Here is a 16,603-nt window from a genome sequence, read left to right on the forward strand (position 1 = left end):
AATTATGAATTTTTATCTGTAAAAAAAATTGAAATAATTATGAAGAGAAACAAAACTTATATATAACGATATTATAAAGTTTTAAAAAAATTAAAGATTATATAAAATTGAAGTATTTAAATTTCGTAAAGGTGTTTAAGGATTAAAGAGAGTCAAAGCTCCTTGCAAGTCGACTTAATCAAGATATGAATCTGATAATCAAGAATATGCGAGCAAGCATTACTCGTGATACGTATGTTTTTATTCTTTTTATAGACATGTAGAGAGAGAGAAACTCGCTTAGGAATCAGTAAAAAGGAATAACGAGGGAAACGCCTCGGACGTCTTTGAATTGCCTCGAAAGTTTGCTTCTGCGAGACGTAATGCATGTGATTCCAATTGAAGCCATTAGATCGGAAAGGGTTGAAAGCACGTCAGATCTTGACAGAGAGAGAGAGAGAGAGAGAGAGAGAGAGAGAGAGAAAGAGAAAGAGAGAGAGAGAGAGAGACAGAGAAAAAGCTTCCAACTCGGTCGCGCCAAACGACACGTCGTCTGTTGAAAGTCTGTTTGACAGATAGACGTGATCGCGAGCAATGTTATCCTCTTAGTCACTTTAAGCGAACATATCACAACACGACCTCGCATTCTCGGCGAACATTTCACCCTAAACGCGACTACGCCGCATTTCTAGCCTCCAGCTTATCATGCACACACACATACGTACACATACAGTACGATTTTGATATCGTGCACCGTTAAATCAACTCTCTTTGAGCTACTTAAATCGTTACTTTGCATTCAGGATTGAATTAATACGTAACACAAACGGTTTCTAATACGTAATATAAACGGTTCTTCGAGAGCTTATGGCCTTTGGTTTAGATAATAAGCTCTCATTTAGCGCTAAAGATGTTTGTGATCCTGCGTGGAATATACAATCTTTTGTTTGGATAATTAATTTCGGGTGGAGCAGTTAGTTAACGCGCACAATTAAATACGCGATATAATAAGCGCAGAGTTATATTTTTCAAATTTGCAGAATGCCATTTAAATCATAATTAAATTTTGTTGTAATTATAATCGATATAAAAAGATTTTCTCTTTTTATATTATTTTTTTTATTTAAAATTATATTATTTATAAAATTATTGTTTAGTTGAATATGTTTTAATATATATAAGAGCAATAAAACTATATTTTTTCATAAGAAGAGAATATGTTACTATCAAACTGAATAATTATTATACAATCAAGAGTAATTAAAATATAATTAACTGAAGTTAATGGATTATTATTGGCAATTCCGTCAGCTTAACCTTTCGAAATCGAGTTGGAGCGATGGTTAAGTACACAAGTGATTTCTAAGACGCGATATCGAGGGGTTAATCGATAACTTTGTCGGAGATCACTATTAATCACGTTAAAGATGTTCTCGTGGCACTGCAGGGGATGACACTATTCACTTTTGCTTTCAAATTATTAAAGAGCAAACCCTATCGTGGTATTGTGTAATTCGTTGACGCGTTTACATATTTACAGTTTTTGGGATATTCATTACATATATCATAAACTGTGATGTCAGATTTAGCATATAATTATTGCAATAATCGTAAAAATTCTACGAATAGAATCAACATATTTAGATTATTGTTTCCTGAATAAATTATTTTATGATTTTGTGATTATAAATCATAATTTGAAAATTCTGTAAAAAATTATAAAATCTTTTTCTCAAAGTGTTTTCCATTTACATAACTCTTTACATAAATTTTTCTGTAAGGTAAAATAAGATAATCTTACATATAATCTTGCATATTTACTTTACACATATTTTAGTGATATAAGTTAATTTTTTTTTATTTTATGATAATTTCATATATGCAGCGGGTTCGTAAATTAATTTTTAATTTTCTTAAAAAATTTCGCATAATATATTTGCTTCTATTATAATAGTAATATATTTCAATGTGTTTGTATTACATTCGTTATATTGATTACTACATGTTCTGTGTTTTCTGTATTTTTTTATTCGTTTTCTGTTTTCCAAAGAGAATATAAAATCAATACCTCCGTGCTGGAACAAATATGTGCTTGAGAAAATGAAGGATTACTCAAATATTTGTTCTTTAAGCTTCGGAATAATAATATTCGGTTAAAGCAAAATATGCGCATATTGAATATCTTTTCTTTATTTATAAATCAATATTTTTAAAACATATGCCAGTAATTTAAAATAATATCTGTATGTAACACGCTTATATCAACATGCTATATTATATTGATATATCACCCATCTCTCTGGAAGCATAGCCTTATTGCAATTTTTGCCCACGTCGATATTTGCTTTCGTCAGCGTCATCAGAAGCTTTAAAAAAATATATACACATACTCGCAATGATATATGACATTTCTATTTTCAAGCCTAGATATCAGCTGCTCCAATTTCATGATATTGACATATTACTACTCCGAAACTCGTTTTTTTCTGGGACCCAAACGATGTTGGTCTCGTCGCTCGAGAGTGTGTATTCTATCAAATGCCGGGGACCTTACTTTGAAACCATTAAGCCGGGCATTTATACTCGATTGAGGTCGTTAACTGCAGGAAGCGTCGGCCGGCGCGCTTAAATACAAGAATGTGTGTGTGTGTCACGACGTGCGTACGTTGCGTGCATGCGTACATCGCTGTCTCGGTCGTCGATGATATCCAATCGTGATCTAAGGGACTCGACTTCGCGGAAAAAGGGAAAAAATCGCGCCATTAAACGCCTACGCGATTATCGGGTTCACGCATGTCTAGACGTCAATCAAGGGTATATGTAAGCATATACTCCATCCTCGATTTTGCGTTTCTTAAGCGAGGGAAAAAGCGTCGGTTGACACACGTTACGAGCGATAATTTATCTCGCGCGGATGCAATGATGCGTTCGTCGCATCTCGAGAGATGCTGCCGGCGCCGATCGATCGTGTAATTACCGCAGCATTTAATTAAATCTCCGTGGCGTGTGGATTTATGTCTCCCGAATCCTATTATCTGTTCGCGACTTCGCGTTTTCGGGTTGGAGTTATTCGAAAACCGCTGGCTGTGAAATTATTTATTTAGTTATATTCCGATATATTTGGTAAAAACAAAATTCTTTAAAATAATAAATATAAGAATTTAAAATAATAATAAAAATGAAGACAGGTAAATGAAAATAATTGATAAATTTTTGTGGAATGGAAAGGTTTTTTAAAGAATTTTATATTTTACTTTTATATATTAATTTTAATTATAAATATGTATTAATATAATTATAAAAATATAAATATAATTATGTATATATTAAAAAATATATAAAAATTATTAATCAGAAATATATAGAATTTTTAAAAGATTCTCCCCAATACACATAAATAAATAAATAAATAAATTAAGTTAATTAATTAGTTAATTAAGTTTATAAGATTGAATAAATATCTATCTATATGTATAATTGATCTTTAAGTTACAGTCTGATCTTAAGTTGAGTTTCGAAAATTAATATTTACAAAGATTAAATATGCAATTGCTGTTAATTTTTGCAAAACGCGTGAAACGAAAGAGAAATGTTATCGAGGTAAAACTAATTACGCGATATTCGACTCTGACCAGTTGATATAATTTCCTGTCATCGCATTATGTATGATAATTATCTGTGCCATGAAATTATGATCGATTTGTTAATCTTCATTTTGTTAATATTGATTCATAGAGTTTTTAGATTTTTCGGACCTCATGAATAAGATTTTTTTCTTACTCTTATTTCTAGTGCTATTTTTACGCGATTTTTCAAATTCTTTAAATTTCTACAAATAAGGGGATATTTTATATTTCTGATACATTCGATTGAAACCACACGCTCGTTGTTCCATAAAAGTCTCTATGGAAGGTATCTAATATTTCCTCGTGATTTCGCATTTATTCCCGCAGGATTCCCGCTGTGTTTCCGCCGCATCGGCTCTTCTCCTCGGTCGTGAACCAATCGTGCATAAGATCGCGATGCGTGCACAGGCGTGACTGGCATCGCGTACGAAGCCACCGTTGATTCCTCCCGACGAGACCGGCCGTAATTAGTAACACATGTGGCGAACGTCGTCGGCCGCGAGCAACCCTACCCCTCGACAGATCGTGCCAACGCTCTCTCCGATCGCACCACATTGTAGATTCAGAGACTGTACACTCGAGACTACATTGATAAACCGCGCGAGTTTATAAAAATTTGTAATAAAAAACATTAGAAATACGTAACATTAGATATTATAGTGTAATAGCAGATTAATCTTGGTAGAAAACGCGAAAGCGTATGTCTTACATAATGTATCGCACGACATATTTAAACTTGAAACAAAACTGACTAGAATTCACGAAGAGAATATTTTTCTACTTTACTTAGGTAATTTATCGTACCTTTTTATACTCCTATATATTTTCATTGCGTTTATCAGCTTCATGTCGCTCGAGCAAAAATTGGAGGAGTAATTACATTTCAATTAGATGGACTAATTATCCGTGCACGGTACATTATCATCGCAATCCGGATAATTCTGGCAAATGTCAGAAGTTGGCTCGAAAAACGACATTTTAAGTGTTCCTGACGATTATCCTTGCACCGTAAAACCAGTCTATAAAAACGACGGTCTCCTCTCCTAGTCGCGCAGCTGTTCTCGTCGTCGTGTATCTCAATTAACGACGAGTCCCGTTCATTAGTCATCCTCCGGTTAGGTAGACAGACAAGGCAGTCGGACACAAAGAATATCCGTTATGGAAGTCGCTCCGATGGAAGTCATCGAAAAATGTCGTGACTCGTTCTCTCGTGCTTTCCGTGTTATACGTGACATTTTTCCATCCCTAAAATCACTCGACCGTGCTTCTCTTTCACCGAGATTCTCGCGGAGAGCTTCTTATCGGCAACGAGACTAGATTGTTTAATTCTACATACGGTCTATGATAATTTGATCGCCGACAAGCCGATTCTTCGCATGAATCATTCATCGACAATTGAGACTCGTTAGAATGAGATATGTAGTACGGTTTTAATGTAGGAGTAATGGTGTTGGAAAAAGTCAAAGAGTTAATCTATAGTCCTTATATAGATGTACATATATTTATTATTATGTAAATATACTTGTAACGTTAATTTTTTTGATAGATTATGATAAAGAATTATCAGTAAAAGATATGATAATGAATTGCTATATATCTTTGATAACGACATATATAAAATAAATATACAAGATATAATATAAATAAAATGAAAAAATAGAGTCGACTTTATTGATCATATTTTAAACATTTTGAAAATTCATTTGAATTATTGAATCTCTCTCGATAATTAAAAGAAAATATCAAGAAACGTAATAAACATTCTAATGAAAAAAATATTCCAAGAATGCATAAAAAATTAGTTAAAAGGCTACAAGGACCAACGCAATGGTGGAAATATGCAAAAAATAATAAAACGGTTATTACAATAAAATAACCATATGAAAATGTTTATTTAATTTGAACATGACAAACGCCGCGTTTCAATCCAATTCGGATCCTTTTCAATGTCGACTAACAAAGAGAATAATAAACATTAAGATAAAATTAAAATTAACGGTCATAGGAGAAATGTAAATAAGTTTCGGAACAACGCAAAGTCAAAAAATCGGAAGCAAATATATGTACAATAACGGAAAATTTAAACCGTCAATCACAAAAAAGGAAAGAACGCATCGCATTAACGTATTGCCACAGAAAACCCGAAAGCTCGTACCGCATACCACCAGTATACCGTTAAAAACGAGATGATCCTCTCCAAAAAAACCGGAAGGAAAACCCACATACAGGTCCATGACCATTTCCAAAAGAAAAAACAGTCAAAGATGCATAAATCGATGACCAGTTGGAAACTTGATGGTCCAAATATGTGCGAGTAAAAGCTTAAAAATCTGACACTCTAAAAAAGAAAAACAAGACAGAGCAATAATTTAACAAACAATCCGGAAACTACTTAAGAGAAACCTTCATATAAAGCAAGAGTAAAGTTAATATAATAAAATCACATACCGGTCTCTAAATTTGAAAGTGATCTCAAATCAAAAAATCGAACACAAAGGGAGAGCAAGTTAAGCACAACTTAACGTTCCAATCAACAAAGCCGAACTGAGGCACATGGGGATCACATATTCCAAGAATGCGCCAAAAATAAAACACTCAATTTATTCAACGTTAACCAATATAATAATAAAATTCTTGAGAAAAATTATATTATTATATAATTTTGATATTTGATATTTGATAAATATAAAAGTGTATTAATAATTGCTATTCATCCTACATTTTGCAATTTCCAATTTTACATTTTAGAAATGATATCGTTGAAATAAGCATCTCAATTTCGCTACTATAGGAATAAATTGATGGAGATGAAAATTCGCGTAATTTTAGAGAGTATTAAGGAATTGTGATTTTCGACCACCCGATGACGTCACCAGCGCGACGCCCTCCTTGGCGCCGTTACACATACATGAATACACATACATAAATACACAGATACAAAGAGACACACACACAAAGAGACACACACACATACACATGCTTCTGTACACATATACACGTGTACGTGCGGCGTATGTGGGGCAAACAAAACGCTCCAAGGGAAGCGAGCTGACCCTGAGGGTGTAGCCGTCATCGTCGTCGTCATCCCTTCGCTGCGCCCTCCGTCGTCGTCGTCGTTTCTCGTTGCACCCTCGTCCCCCCTCTCCTCCCTCGTATTCGCGTTTCCGGCAAACAAATATTTACAAACGTCGAAAACGAGCCGCGATAAGCACGCTCGATGCATTCGAGCCGCGTCGAGGCCAATTACAATGTAGAAATGTAATGCGGTATTTTGCTTGCATTACTTCATATAAATAATTAATATTAAAATTTTATTTGCTCTCTATTTATCTCTTCGAACGATATTTTGCGCGGAAAATTATTATTTTTCGATCGTTTGAGCATTTTTTTTATGTCTGACATATGTCAAAAATTATGAGAGAGAGAGAGAGAGAGAGAAGAGTGCCATTGAAAATAATGGTTCTCATAAATTCATTAATACACTTATGATTTCACGTTAGCAGCGTATAATTTTATAGACCGCGCTCTTCCGCGTACTGTTGCATGCACGTAATTCTTATTTATTAGGTTTATACATACGACAATTGACGTCAAGGAATCGTTCGCCGGCCACATTTGACGCATACGTTTGCCGAACAATCTCCGCGTGGTTTATTTCCCTTCCGTTTTCTTCAGAAAAACCAACGATTGTGGGAAATTGAGATTATGAAACATCAAAGAAGGAAAGAGTATGAAGCGAAAATTAAAAATTCCGTTCTTTTCCATCGAATAACACGCTCTCTTCGATCGTTTATCTTTATAGCTCTTATCTTCTGCAAGATCGTTTTAATGCATATCCATGATTGTCGGGATAAAGAGAACAATAGAATAAGGATTTCAGATTTAGATAAGCAAATGGATAATGTCCTCTTTAACTCGCTCTCTCTCTCTCTCTCTCTCTCTCTCTTTATACAGGGTGATTCAAAACAACCTGATGTCTTTGAAATATGATATTCTTGAACGAATTCTAAGACTATTTTTCCTCTTGAAAAATTTTGTCCAAAGCTTAATTTTTTCCCCAGACAGTCAATTTTATTGCACAATATTTAATCCTTTGAAGTGTATTAAATTATTATTGCAGTTTCTACACAATATTTAACAATATTATTACCGTCTAGGAAGGTTATAACGTAACGCTTAAGAATAAAATATCAAAAAATATAAAAAAAATTAAAAAAATTAAAAAAATTAAAAAATTAAAAAAAATTTTTTTCAAGAGGAAAAATAGTCTTAGAATTCGTTCAAGAATATCATATTTCAAAGACATCAGGTTGTTTTGAATCACCCTGTATATATATATATAATTTAAATAATCTAAGTTATGTTTTTAGAAAATACATATATAATTTTGATTTGACAATTTTATCTCTCTCTTATGTATATAAACACTAAAATTTTCAAAAAATTATATAATATATTTTTAAAAAACTACGATTAGAGAGATTACTTAAATATATTAAAAAATATATCTCTATAATTATATGAATATAAAAATAATATAAAATTATATAAATTATATCATTATTTTTATTACATTATTAAATTATTATTATATGTATATAACACTAAATTAATTTTTAATAACTGAGAAATCATGCTCTGGTACTATTTTATGTTTTTATTAAATTCCTTGAGAGTGTGTGTGCTGATATTTCGAGATATTGAATCCTGAGGTTATTTTATTGCTCTTCGTTTTTTTTTCGCTTCTATCTGTTGGAGTTTTTCCATTTCTTTTAAAGGATGTAGTACGGTGCATTTTCTGCATTTGCGGTAAAACGGATGTATCAAGCAGTGCTTTCATATGATAGATTAAATCTCATCATGGATACAATGTGTTATCAAATTTTCTTCTGTGATTCAGTTAATTCAATTAATTTTATCAGTCTATTTTACCTCGACAGGAATGCGTTCTAGTGGTAACTTCATAGTTATAATTATTAAAAATATGAAACTTTTGGCGAATTATATTATGCGAATATATCGTCTCTTTTTATGAATCTAAAATATATAATATATTCTCGTAATAAAAATTTAAAATGCATGAAAGTGTCATCTCGTTTTATAGATCTCTAAAATATATAAAATATATTCTCCTAATAATTTAAAATGCACTAATATAGAACAATATATTGTGTACATATACATATAAAACATGTATCAATACTTTAATAGTCTTCGATACTTAGATTAGTTAGCAAACAGACTTGAGGATATCTTGTACACTCTGTGCATACACTCTCGAACGAGTTTTCTGAAAGAAAATCGAATAGCTGCAGTTACGAAGGTCGAACTTCGCCAACGTAGTATCTCGCGCTAGCGTTCAATCAAGGAGTTTGCCGGTATCTCATCTCGTCGTCTCGTTTCTCACTGGCAGGAATCGATCTGAAGTGTGTTAGAACGACGTGCTTCGCCGGATTCTCGCGAAACTTTCTATTCGCGCAACTTGTCTCTTTCTCTCTCTCTCGTCCAATAATCCGTGACAGGATGCTAGTTTCGCCTCCGGGTCATTTTGATTATCCGAGATTAGACTTACATGCCGACTTGGTTGATAGCGCGATAGTGAAATCGATAATATTATGATAACGAGGAAAGTTTAGATCTCTATTGCATATATTTGGAGCCACATATACGATCTTTACTTAGCGATAATACAACCTTTTAAAAGTTTGGGATTGAAGATTAAGAGAATCTTTACCTTTTCTCACACAAAACTTTTATATTATTATAAAGAGCTTTTTTATTTTTCATTTAATATCTTTTACATTTAAATAATATTAATATGTTACACATAAAGTATATTTTATAATGCACATTAAAATGCAGTAAAAAATGCAGAATATTATATATACATTTAATTTTTAATATTATGCATACATTTAATTTTTGATATAAAAATCCATATGAAACAAAAAATGAAGTTGTTTATTGTAATTATTTGCGCCGCTTTGTGTGTTATTTAATTTTTCTAATATTATTTTTTATACGATCTATTCCTCGCTTATCAGTAGGTTTATCGCTTATTATTTGCTGTGATTTAGCAACGTCATCATCTAATCTTATACATATAATAATAATACCGGTTAATGATACTGTCTTTCTCTTTTGCATCGCATAATAGAAATTCCACGGAAATTTCTATTTTTTTTTCGTCGTTGACAGCCTTGCAAGGATTCTCGATGTACCTTTCGCACACATTCGATTTTTAATCACCATGTAGTTTCGCAACGTTAAGTGGAGGCTGAGGACGAGTGAAGGTAAGCTAATTCGATTGTCTCTCTGCCTTCGCTGCCATAAAGCACATCTCGTCTTTTCTCGACCTCTTCCTCCGAGATTGCATTCTCTATCTTAGAGTAATCTCGATTCAATCGTAAATCTCTCCCTATAAATTGCCTATAAACATTTCTATCTCTAAATATAAAAAATTTATGTAACAAATTTAACTAGTTTGCAAGTTTATAGATTTTTATATAAATTTAAATAGTCTGTATAAAATTTTATATATAAATTTCTCTATAAATATATATAAAATATTTTCAATAATATGTAAATCGGATATATAAAATTTTTTATATATTTATAAAAATTTATATATAAATGCTTATAAATTTATCTACGAATGAGGGTTGCAATAATAATAATTTCTTTCTAATAAAATATAACGAAATGTTGCATTCTTTGGTTCTTGCATCGTTTGTTGCTTTTTAGGATTATGCTTTTGTCGTAGAAAAATTGAGCTTTGTTTCGCAGTCGCTCTATAGCAATCTTTTTTTTTCTTTTTCTTCGTATCTGGTCGATGTTGTCGCAGCAGTTTTGTAGCCGTCTTTCGAATATTTTCCAATAACCTTTTGTTATTGCGAAACTTTCTCAATGGATATTTGGACTTGTACTGTTCGTTCGCTGCAAAATGTTGCCAAGTTTCGACGGCTGTCCGATAAAAACTTCGTAATTTCTTAATAGTAAAAGAAGCTTGCTTTTTCATTCCTGTTCAGAGGTTTTTATCGACAAATTTTACTGTAAAGTAATCGAACTGCAAATTAATTAATTCTTAATTGTCGCTCATTATAAACGTCCCAGGTATAAACAATTTCAGAAATGCGTATTTAAAATTGCACATTATTAAAATGCATTATTAAAATTCTTTGAAATATTCTCATTTTCAATATCAACTTTACTTTCTAGAATATTTTATGTAATTTCGAAGATCCTTTCTGACTTGTTTATGATAATAATTAATTTTATAGTAAATAATAATATAAACTTATTAAAATTGGTTTTAAAATAATGGGTTTAAAATAATGAAAAAAAGCAGTAATAAGACTTAATTTAATCAAATAATAAAAATTAAAAGTTAATGAAGTCAAATAACGAGAAAGTATAAAAAGGCATCGTCAAATAAATGCAATTACTCTAATTTGTTGCAGCTGTGATCGAAATCTGCTCATAAACTTTTCTCATTCCATATTTCGATATAATTTCATCGCGTCGAACGGGAAAACTTGTTCGAAAAAGTAAATTTTGAAGATGCCGCTTGGTGAAGACTTGAAATCAGTTTTATGCGCTCGTGATGTAGTTTATCGTCGAATAATACTGTCTTTTGCATGCGTATCCGCATCCGAAAGTGGTTCGCAAACTTTGATAATGGCACTATGAACGAAATTTAGATGATTGATTTTGAATTTTTTCGCAGGATATTCGTGGTCAACGAAAAGATTAAATACCACGATTTTTTTTTTTTAAATAAGATTGATCTTTTTATGATCTTTTTTGCATATTAAATAATATATATTCGCCGATATATTTGTTCGAAGGGAAAACCTAAGTTTTACGTATGTCTTGTATATGTATTTTATATTTTTATATAATTATATGTTTATAAAAAAATTATATATTTATACAAATTATATATCTATTAAAAAATCATATATATTTACAAAAAAGTCATTAGAGGAAATCATATATTTTTCACTAGTATATTTTTTATTAGTATATTTTAAATATATTTAGGTTATGGTATTTCATAATCTGAATTTCATAATCTTCGCTTTGCTAGATTCGCAAGAGTTAAGTGACTGTCTCGATACCACTTCGATCTCTCTTTCACTGACTGTAATCTCGACAATCTCCGCGACAGGGGCATTCGATTATTCTCTCTTGCCCCTTCTGTACTCTTCGACGACTGAGACCTTCGCGACGGCAATCTTTTCGAGATGCATAATCGCGGCTTAATGATGCTCGAATAAGGCGCGAACATGTTTAAAGTATGCGGGTCAGCCGAGTGAGCAGTCGCTACATTCAAAACCTGTTCCTTTGTTCTGTGATATTCTTTGACACAAATATTCAAATTAAATTTTATTAAAATCTAAATATAAAAATTTGGATTTATACAAATTTGAAAATTTTGTAATGTGAAAATATTTTGGATTTATGCAAATTAAATTTTTATACACATTATTTATATGTGCCTTTTTTTCTTATTTTGGACTAATTATGATAAAAGGTGCTCTCAATTTTATTATTTTTATAGCTAAATACAGCAATGATTATTTGTATAAATTAATTAAATCCACGATAAACAACATTCTTTACATAATATTATATATTTAAGATTAGTCAAGTCACTTCCGCTAAAGCATATAATTTTGTTATAATTAGAGATACAACCAGCCGATCTTTTATCAAGATAGAATTCATCTCTCTACCATCGAATGCATTTAAGAATTATATTAATTTTTGCTATACACATGTGATTAAGATAATGGTTAGAGATAGTTACATTCACGATTCACATTTCGTACGCGTAGACATAATTGGCATATGTGTAGTCGCACCGCGGGCGTGTTTAATGCACGCGTGATGCAAGACCTAACGTTAACAGGGAGCACAGTTAAGCATTCCATTTCCGGCCGTTGTTGCGTAAACTCATCCTCACATTTCGTTTTTCCACCAGCTGGCGCGTCGCTGAAAAATAATTGGATTATCCAAGTTAACGAGTAAACGAATTCCTCTAGGAGCGCGTATCTCCCTCTCTTTTATTTTCTCTTTTTGTCTCTGAAGTCTTCATTATTTACATATGTTTTGTTAAAGATAATTTTAAAACACAAAGGATAGACGATCTTGTTACGCTATGAACGCGCTAATCTTCTGTGCAACATTTCTTTTATTCTGTAGAGAGAACAATGGGAGAATAACAAAGACAAGAATTCCGCACAAGTGCAAATTTGAAGTTACATCAATATAAAAAATAATAAAATTGTGTATTGTGCTAGTATAAAAAAGAAATTCTGTGCGAGTATATGAAGCGAACATTTTGCTCCATAAGCATAAAGATAAAGGCTCTAGCATAAAAATAAAAGTTCTCTGTGAATGAGAGTACATACAAAACAACCATTGGAAAAGTAAATGGCTATTACTTCGAACAAATAGGTGCGCCGAGCAAAATAAAATCATTTTTTAAAACTTGTCAATTTTATTATCATAAGTATGAAAAAATGTAATATTTTAATAATTTAAATATACATAAAAAAGGGACAAAAATTTATTTGCGCGCATAAATTTAATGATACATGTTTTCAAAATGTCCATCGGAATCAACACAGAACTGCAATCGTTTTTGAAAACTGAAGTAATATAACAAATTATTTTCAACACATCTCTAAATAAAAGTCAGTTACAAACATAAAATTCCTTTAAATATAAACGTAAAAATCGTGCACTATTATAATAAGAAAAATTTCATTCGAGCAGATAAAGAGAACACCTTATAAACGTAAAAATTCTTTCGCTTCATGTAAAGATATTTATTATTTAATAATTCGCATTTTTTCCAAAATATAATCGCGGGCAACTTTTATACGAATTAACAATTATATTCGTAAACTCTTCTGTTATCAAATAATTTTGCATGGTTGGGCAATGCGTGAATTAATCGGCTTGAAGGCATAATCGGAATAACATCGCCAATTTATCTTTATTCATTTATTGAACGAAAAAATAATCAACGTGTGACGCGATGCACCCAATACAATTTTTGGCGTGTACTTAAAAAAAAGTAATTTCTACGCGGCGATAAGATTGACGGATTATCTCGAATTCATGAATTTATTTAATTATCATGCGGCATAAATCTCTGGAATTATTGAAAACGCATTAATATGCTCGAAAAATGGAGCGCTATTTGCGAAACAACGAAAAAAGGCACTTTCACGGAGGCCGGAAATTGAATTTCCGGATAGACGATGGTTCGCCATTATTCTCAAGTGTCGATAAAAAATTGCGCTCATTATTTTGTTCTAATGAACGTCTCTCGACTCGAAAAATGTTGCGGTCGCGGAAAGGTAACGAGACTAAAAATGAAGAAAAACGGACGACGAAAAAAAAAGCTATTACAATTACTTTCATATCTAGCATTGTGTATCTGTGGATCGAGAAACAGAAATAAAGAAACTCTCGTGTACATCTGGAAAATCATTATAGGACCTAACGGGCAGAAGGTTTAATTTATCTTTTAAGAGAGAAACTGAGAAAGGATGAGTCTTAAATTGACAAAATTAAATTTGAAGAATTTTAATTTCAATTTATAGATGTGAAAAATTTAAAAGATTAAATTCTTTCAAACGCAGATTCAATCTGTTTTTCGCTAAAATTCAAAAGAATAAATTCTGAAATAGAGAAAATTCAAATTTGAAAATTCACAATATACGAGTATGTGTAGTAAATGTAGTTTCCCCGATCTAGAATCCAAGGTGGAGTAAATAAGAAGCAGTTGCGATAAATTTATGTAATATTATGTAATATTACACATCAGAGAGAGTGAACATAAATTTCTTGAAGAATTTTCACTCTCGCTTTCTCCGTTGCACAAAATTCTTCGATCGCGAACTTGGAGAAATTCCTAACCGGTTTCACAGTCCATCAGAACTAGTCTGAATCACGATACGTCACTGGAATCTGGCGCCATGTCGTCGCTCTGTCCAATTACTCGCTCTCTTGTTTCTTTCCGCACTCGGAAACCGCCACTCAACCCGATCCCGCTCATCCCTGTCCCTTTAACCCTTTCGGGCGAGAAATAGCGAGATAAGAGAGAAAGAGAAAGTGTATTCAGCGATTCGTTCAATAAAAACCTTATAAAGAGCAATCAATAAAATATATCGGACGCTATCATCAACGAGTATAAAAACGACCGTGCGTGTTTAACGATGACTCAGCGACGCGATCGATGCTTCCGCAATCGTTTACCTTCCTTCCTTCATATTTCATTTGCAATTCCCCCAGAGACTTTTGTGTCGACCACGATGACTGGCGAATTCAGGTTCGCTGACGAGTCGATCTGCAAGTTATCTCCACAAACACCCTGAAATCGCGTGTAAATTCTCGCGCTGACTCACGATAAAGCTACAATGTTCTTCATCCGGATAGATGATGCGTTTATTAAAAATTTTGCGGCCTGAACGATTTCATCACTGCTTCCGTTTACATCTTCAACATGGGAATCGTTACCGATTGTTTGATCAACGATTTAAACGGATAAAGAACTTAGATCACGTTTATGTTTGTGCAAAAGTCGAAAGTTGACATGTTATTCTTCTCAAGTTTTAAAGAAATTTATTTGCGATAAAATAAAAAAAATTTAATATAATTTAATTTAATCGAATCCCGAATGTCTAAAAATAATTATTGCACTGACACGACAATTTTATTTTTATGTGTTTTGAATATTAGTATTATCAAACGTTATTGTACATAATTTATATCTGATATTAAAGACAAAAATTATAATAATTATATAAAATATTATAATTATATATAATTTAATAAATAATTATATATAATATTAAATGCTTAATTAAATCAATGATTAACTTTGCGTTGAATATTTATTCCTTTTTTTTCAATATTCATATTTACTTAATGTCGGCGAATATACATTCTGATATATAATCGAATGTATAATTAATGACTAATTTTGCATTAAATAATTTTTTATTTTTTCAATACAATATTACTTAATATTATTGAATATATAATCTTAAATTTCTTGGAGAGGATATTGCTGTTGCGCAAAAGTGAATGCTCTGATGATTCAATTTTTTCCGACCTTCAAGGTTAAATTGGCGATTCACGTGACACCAGAAAGCTGCAAAGGAAAATTAATGTTGCAACGGCCATTATCGCGATGATCGTCTTTTTCTCCGAAAAACGACGAGTCCGAGCGATTTGGAACTTTAAACGAGATTTCCTATCGATGAGATTTCCTCAACTTGTTAGAAACGTCGGACGGAAATCAAGTGGCCCTTTAAATCATCAAATTTGCTTTCTGACTTCCACCGAGCCGTTCAACCGAAAACTGATCGTCAAATTCAGTCACGTTCCATCTCTTAATAATTCTCTATACTGTTATGTGTCTCGCTTCCCCTAAAAAGTCTCCGGGGCCCACTTAGCGATCATCGAACTCTCGGTGTGTTAGAGTCGCCTTTTCTCCTCTTCTTTCCGTGTAAAACCACCCGATCGTGAATGAGACGCGATTTTTACAAGCGTTGCTTAAAAGTACGAAGAGCGCTTTTTTTTGTCGACACAAGGAGCTGCGTTGTTCGCTCGAAGGCAAACGAAGGAGCTTTCTTACGCGAGTAAAGAGAGAAAGAGAGAGAGAGAGAAAGAAAGAGAGACTTTCAGTCTCTGTCCCAGAGTGTGTATTTTGGGGGGAGGGAGGGTTTTTCATGAGTTTTCTCAAGCACCGACAATGACAGGTTAATTAATGGACTCGCGACGTTCCGTTGCTGCGTTTCGTTCGCCTGCGTTGCCCCCATCCTTCGAAAATGATGGATATATCGTGGAAAAAATGAAAGTATATATCATATTTCACACGAGTATGAAAGACTCAGTGGCTGCACGTCGCGATACGATTTCTTTTGAAAAACGGACATCCATCAGCGCAATAAATAGCCTCGTAATTACGCGAAATT

The 16,603-nt window shown here is 32.5% G+C and overlaps 1 protein-coding gene and 1 long non-coding RNA gene across 3 annotated transcripts in view; one reads left to right on the plus strand and one right to left on the minus strand.

The window, feature by feature from the left end:
• The window catches only part of Mmp2 (Matrix metalloproteinase 2), a 171,008-nt gene that overhangs the window by 24,331 nt on the left and 130,074 nt on the right, over positions 1–16,603 (plus strand). The window lies entirely within an intron of this gene.
• On the minus strand, positions 5,479–6,140 carry LOC145970346 (uncharacterized). The gene is made up of 2 exons (XR_014438406.1): positions 6,054–6,140; positions 5,479–5,943 (listed from the first exon to the last, which is right to left on the minus strand). It is a non-coding gene; the product is annotated as an uncharacterized LOC145970346 (long non-coding RNA).

This window comes from Camponotus vicinus, unplaced genomic scaffold (genome assembly GCF_025532165.1).
Source record: "Camponotus vicinus isolate PSW18456_S1 unplaced genomic scaffold, iyCamVici1.0 SCAF_1, whole genome shotgun sequence".
Lineage (NCBI taxonomy): Eukaryota > Metazoa > Arthropoda > Insecta > Hymenoptera > Formicidae > Camponotus > Camponotus vicinus.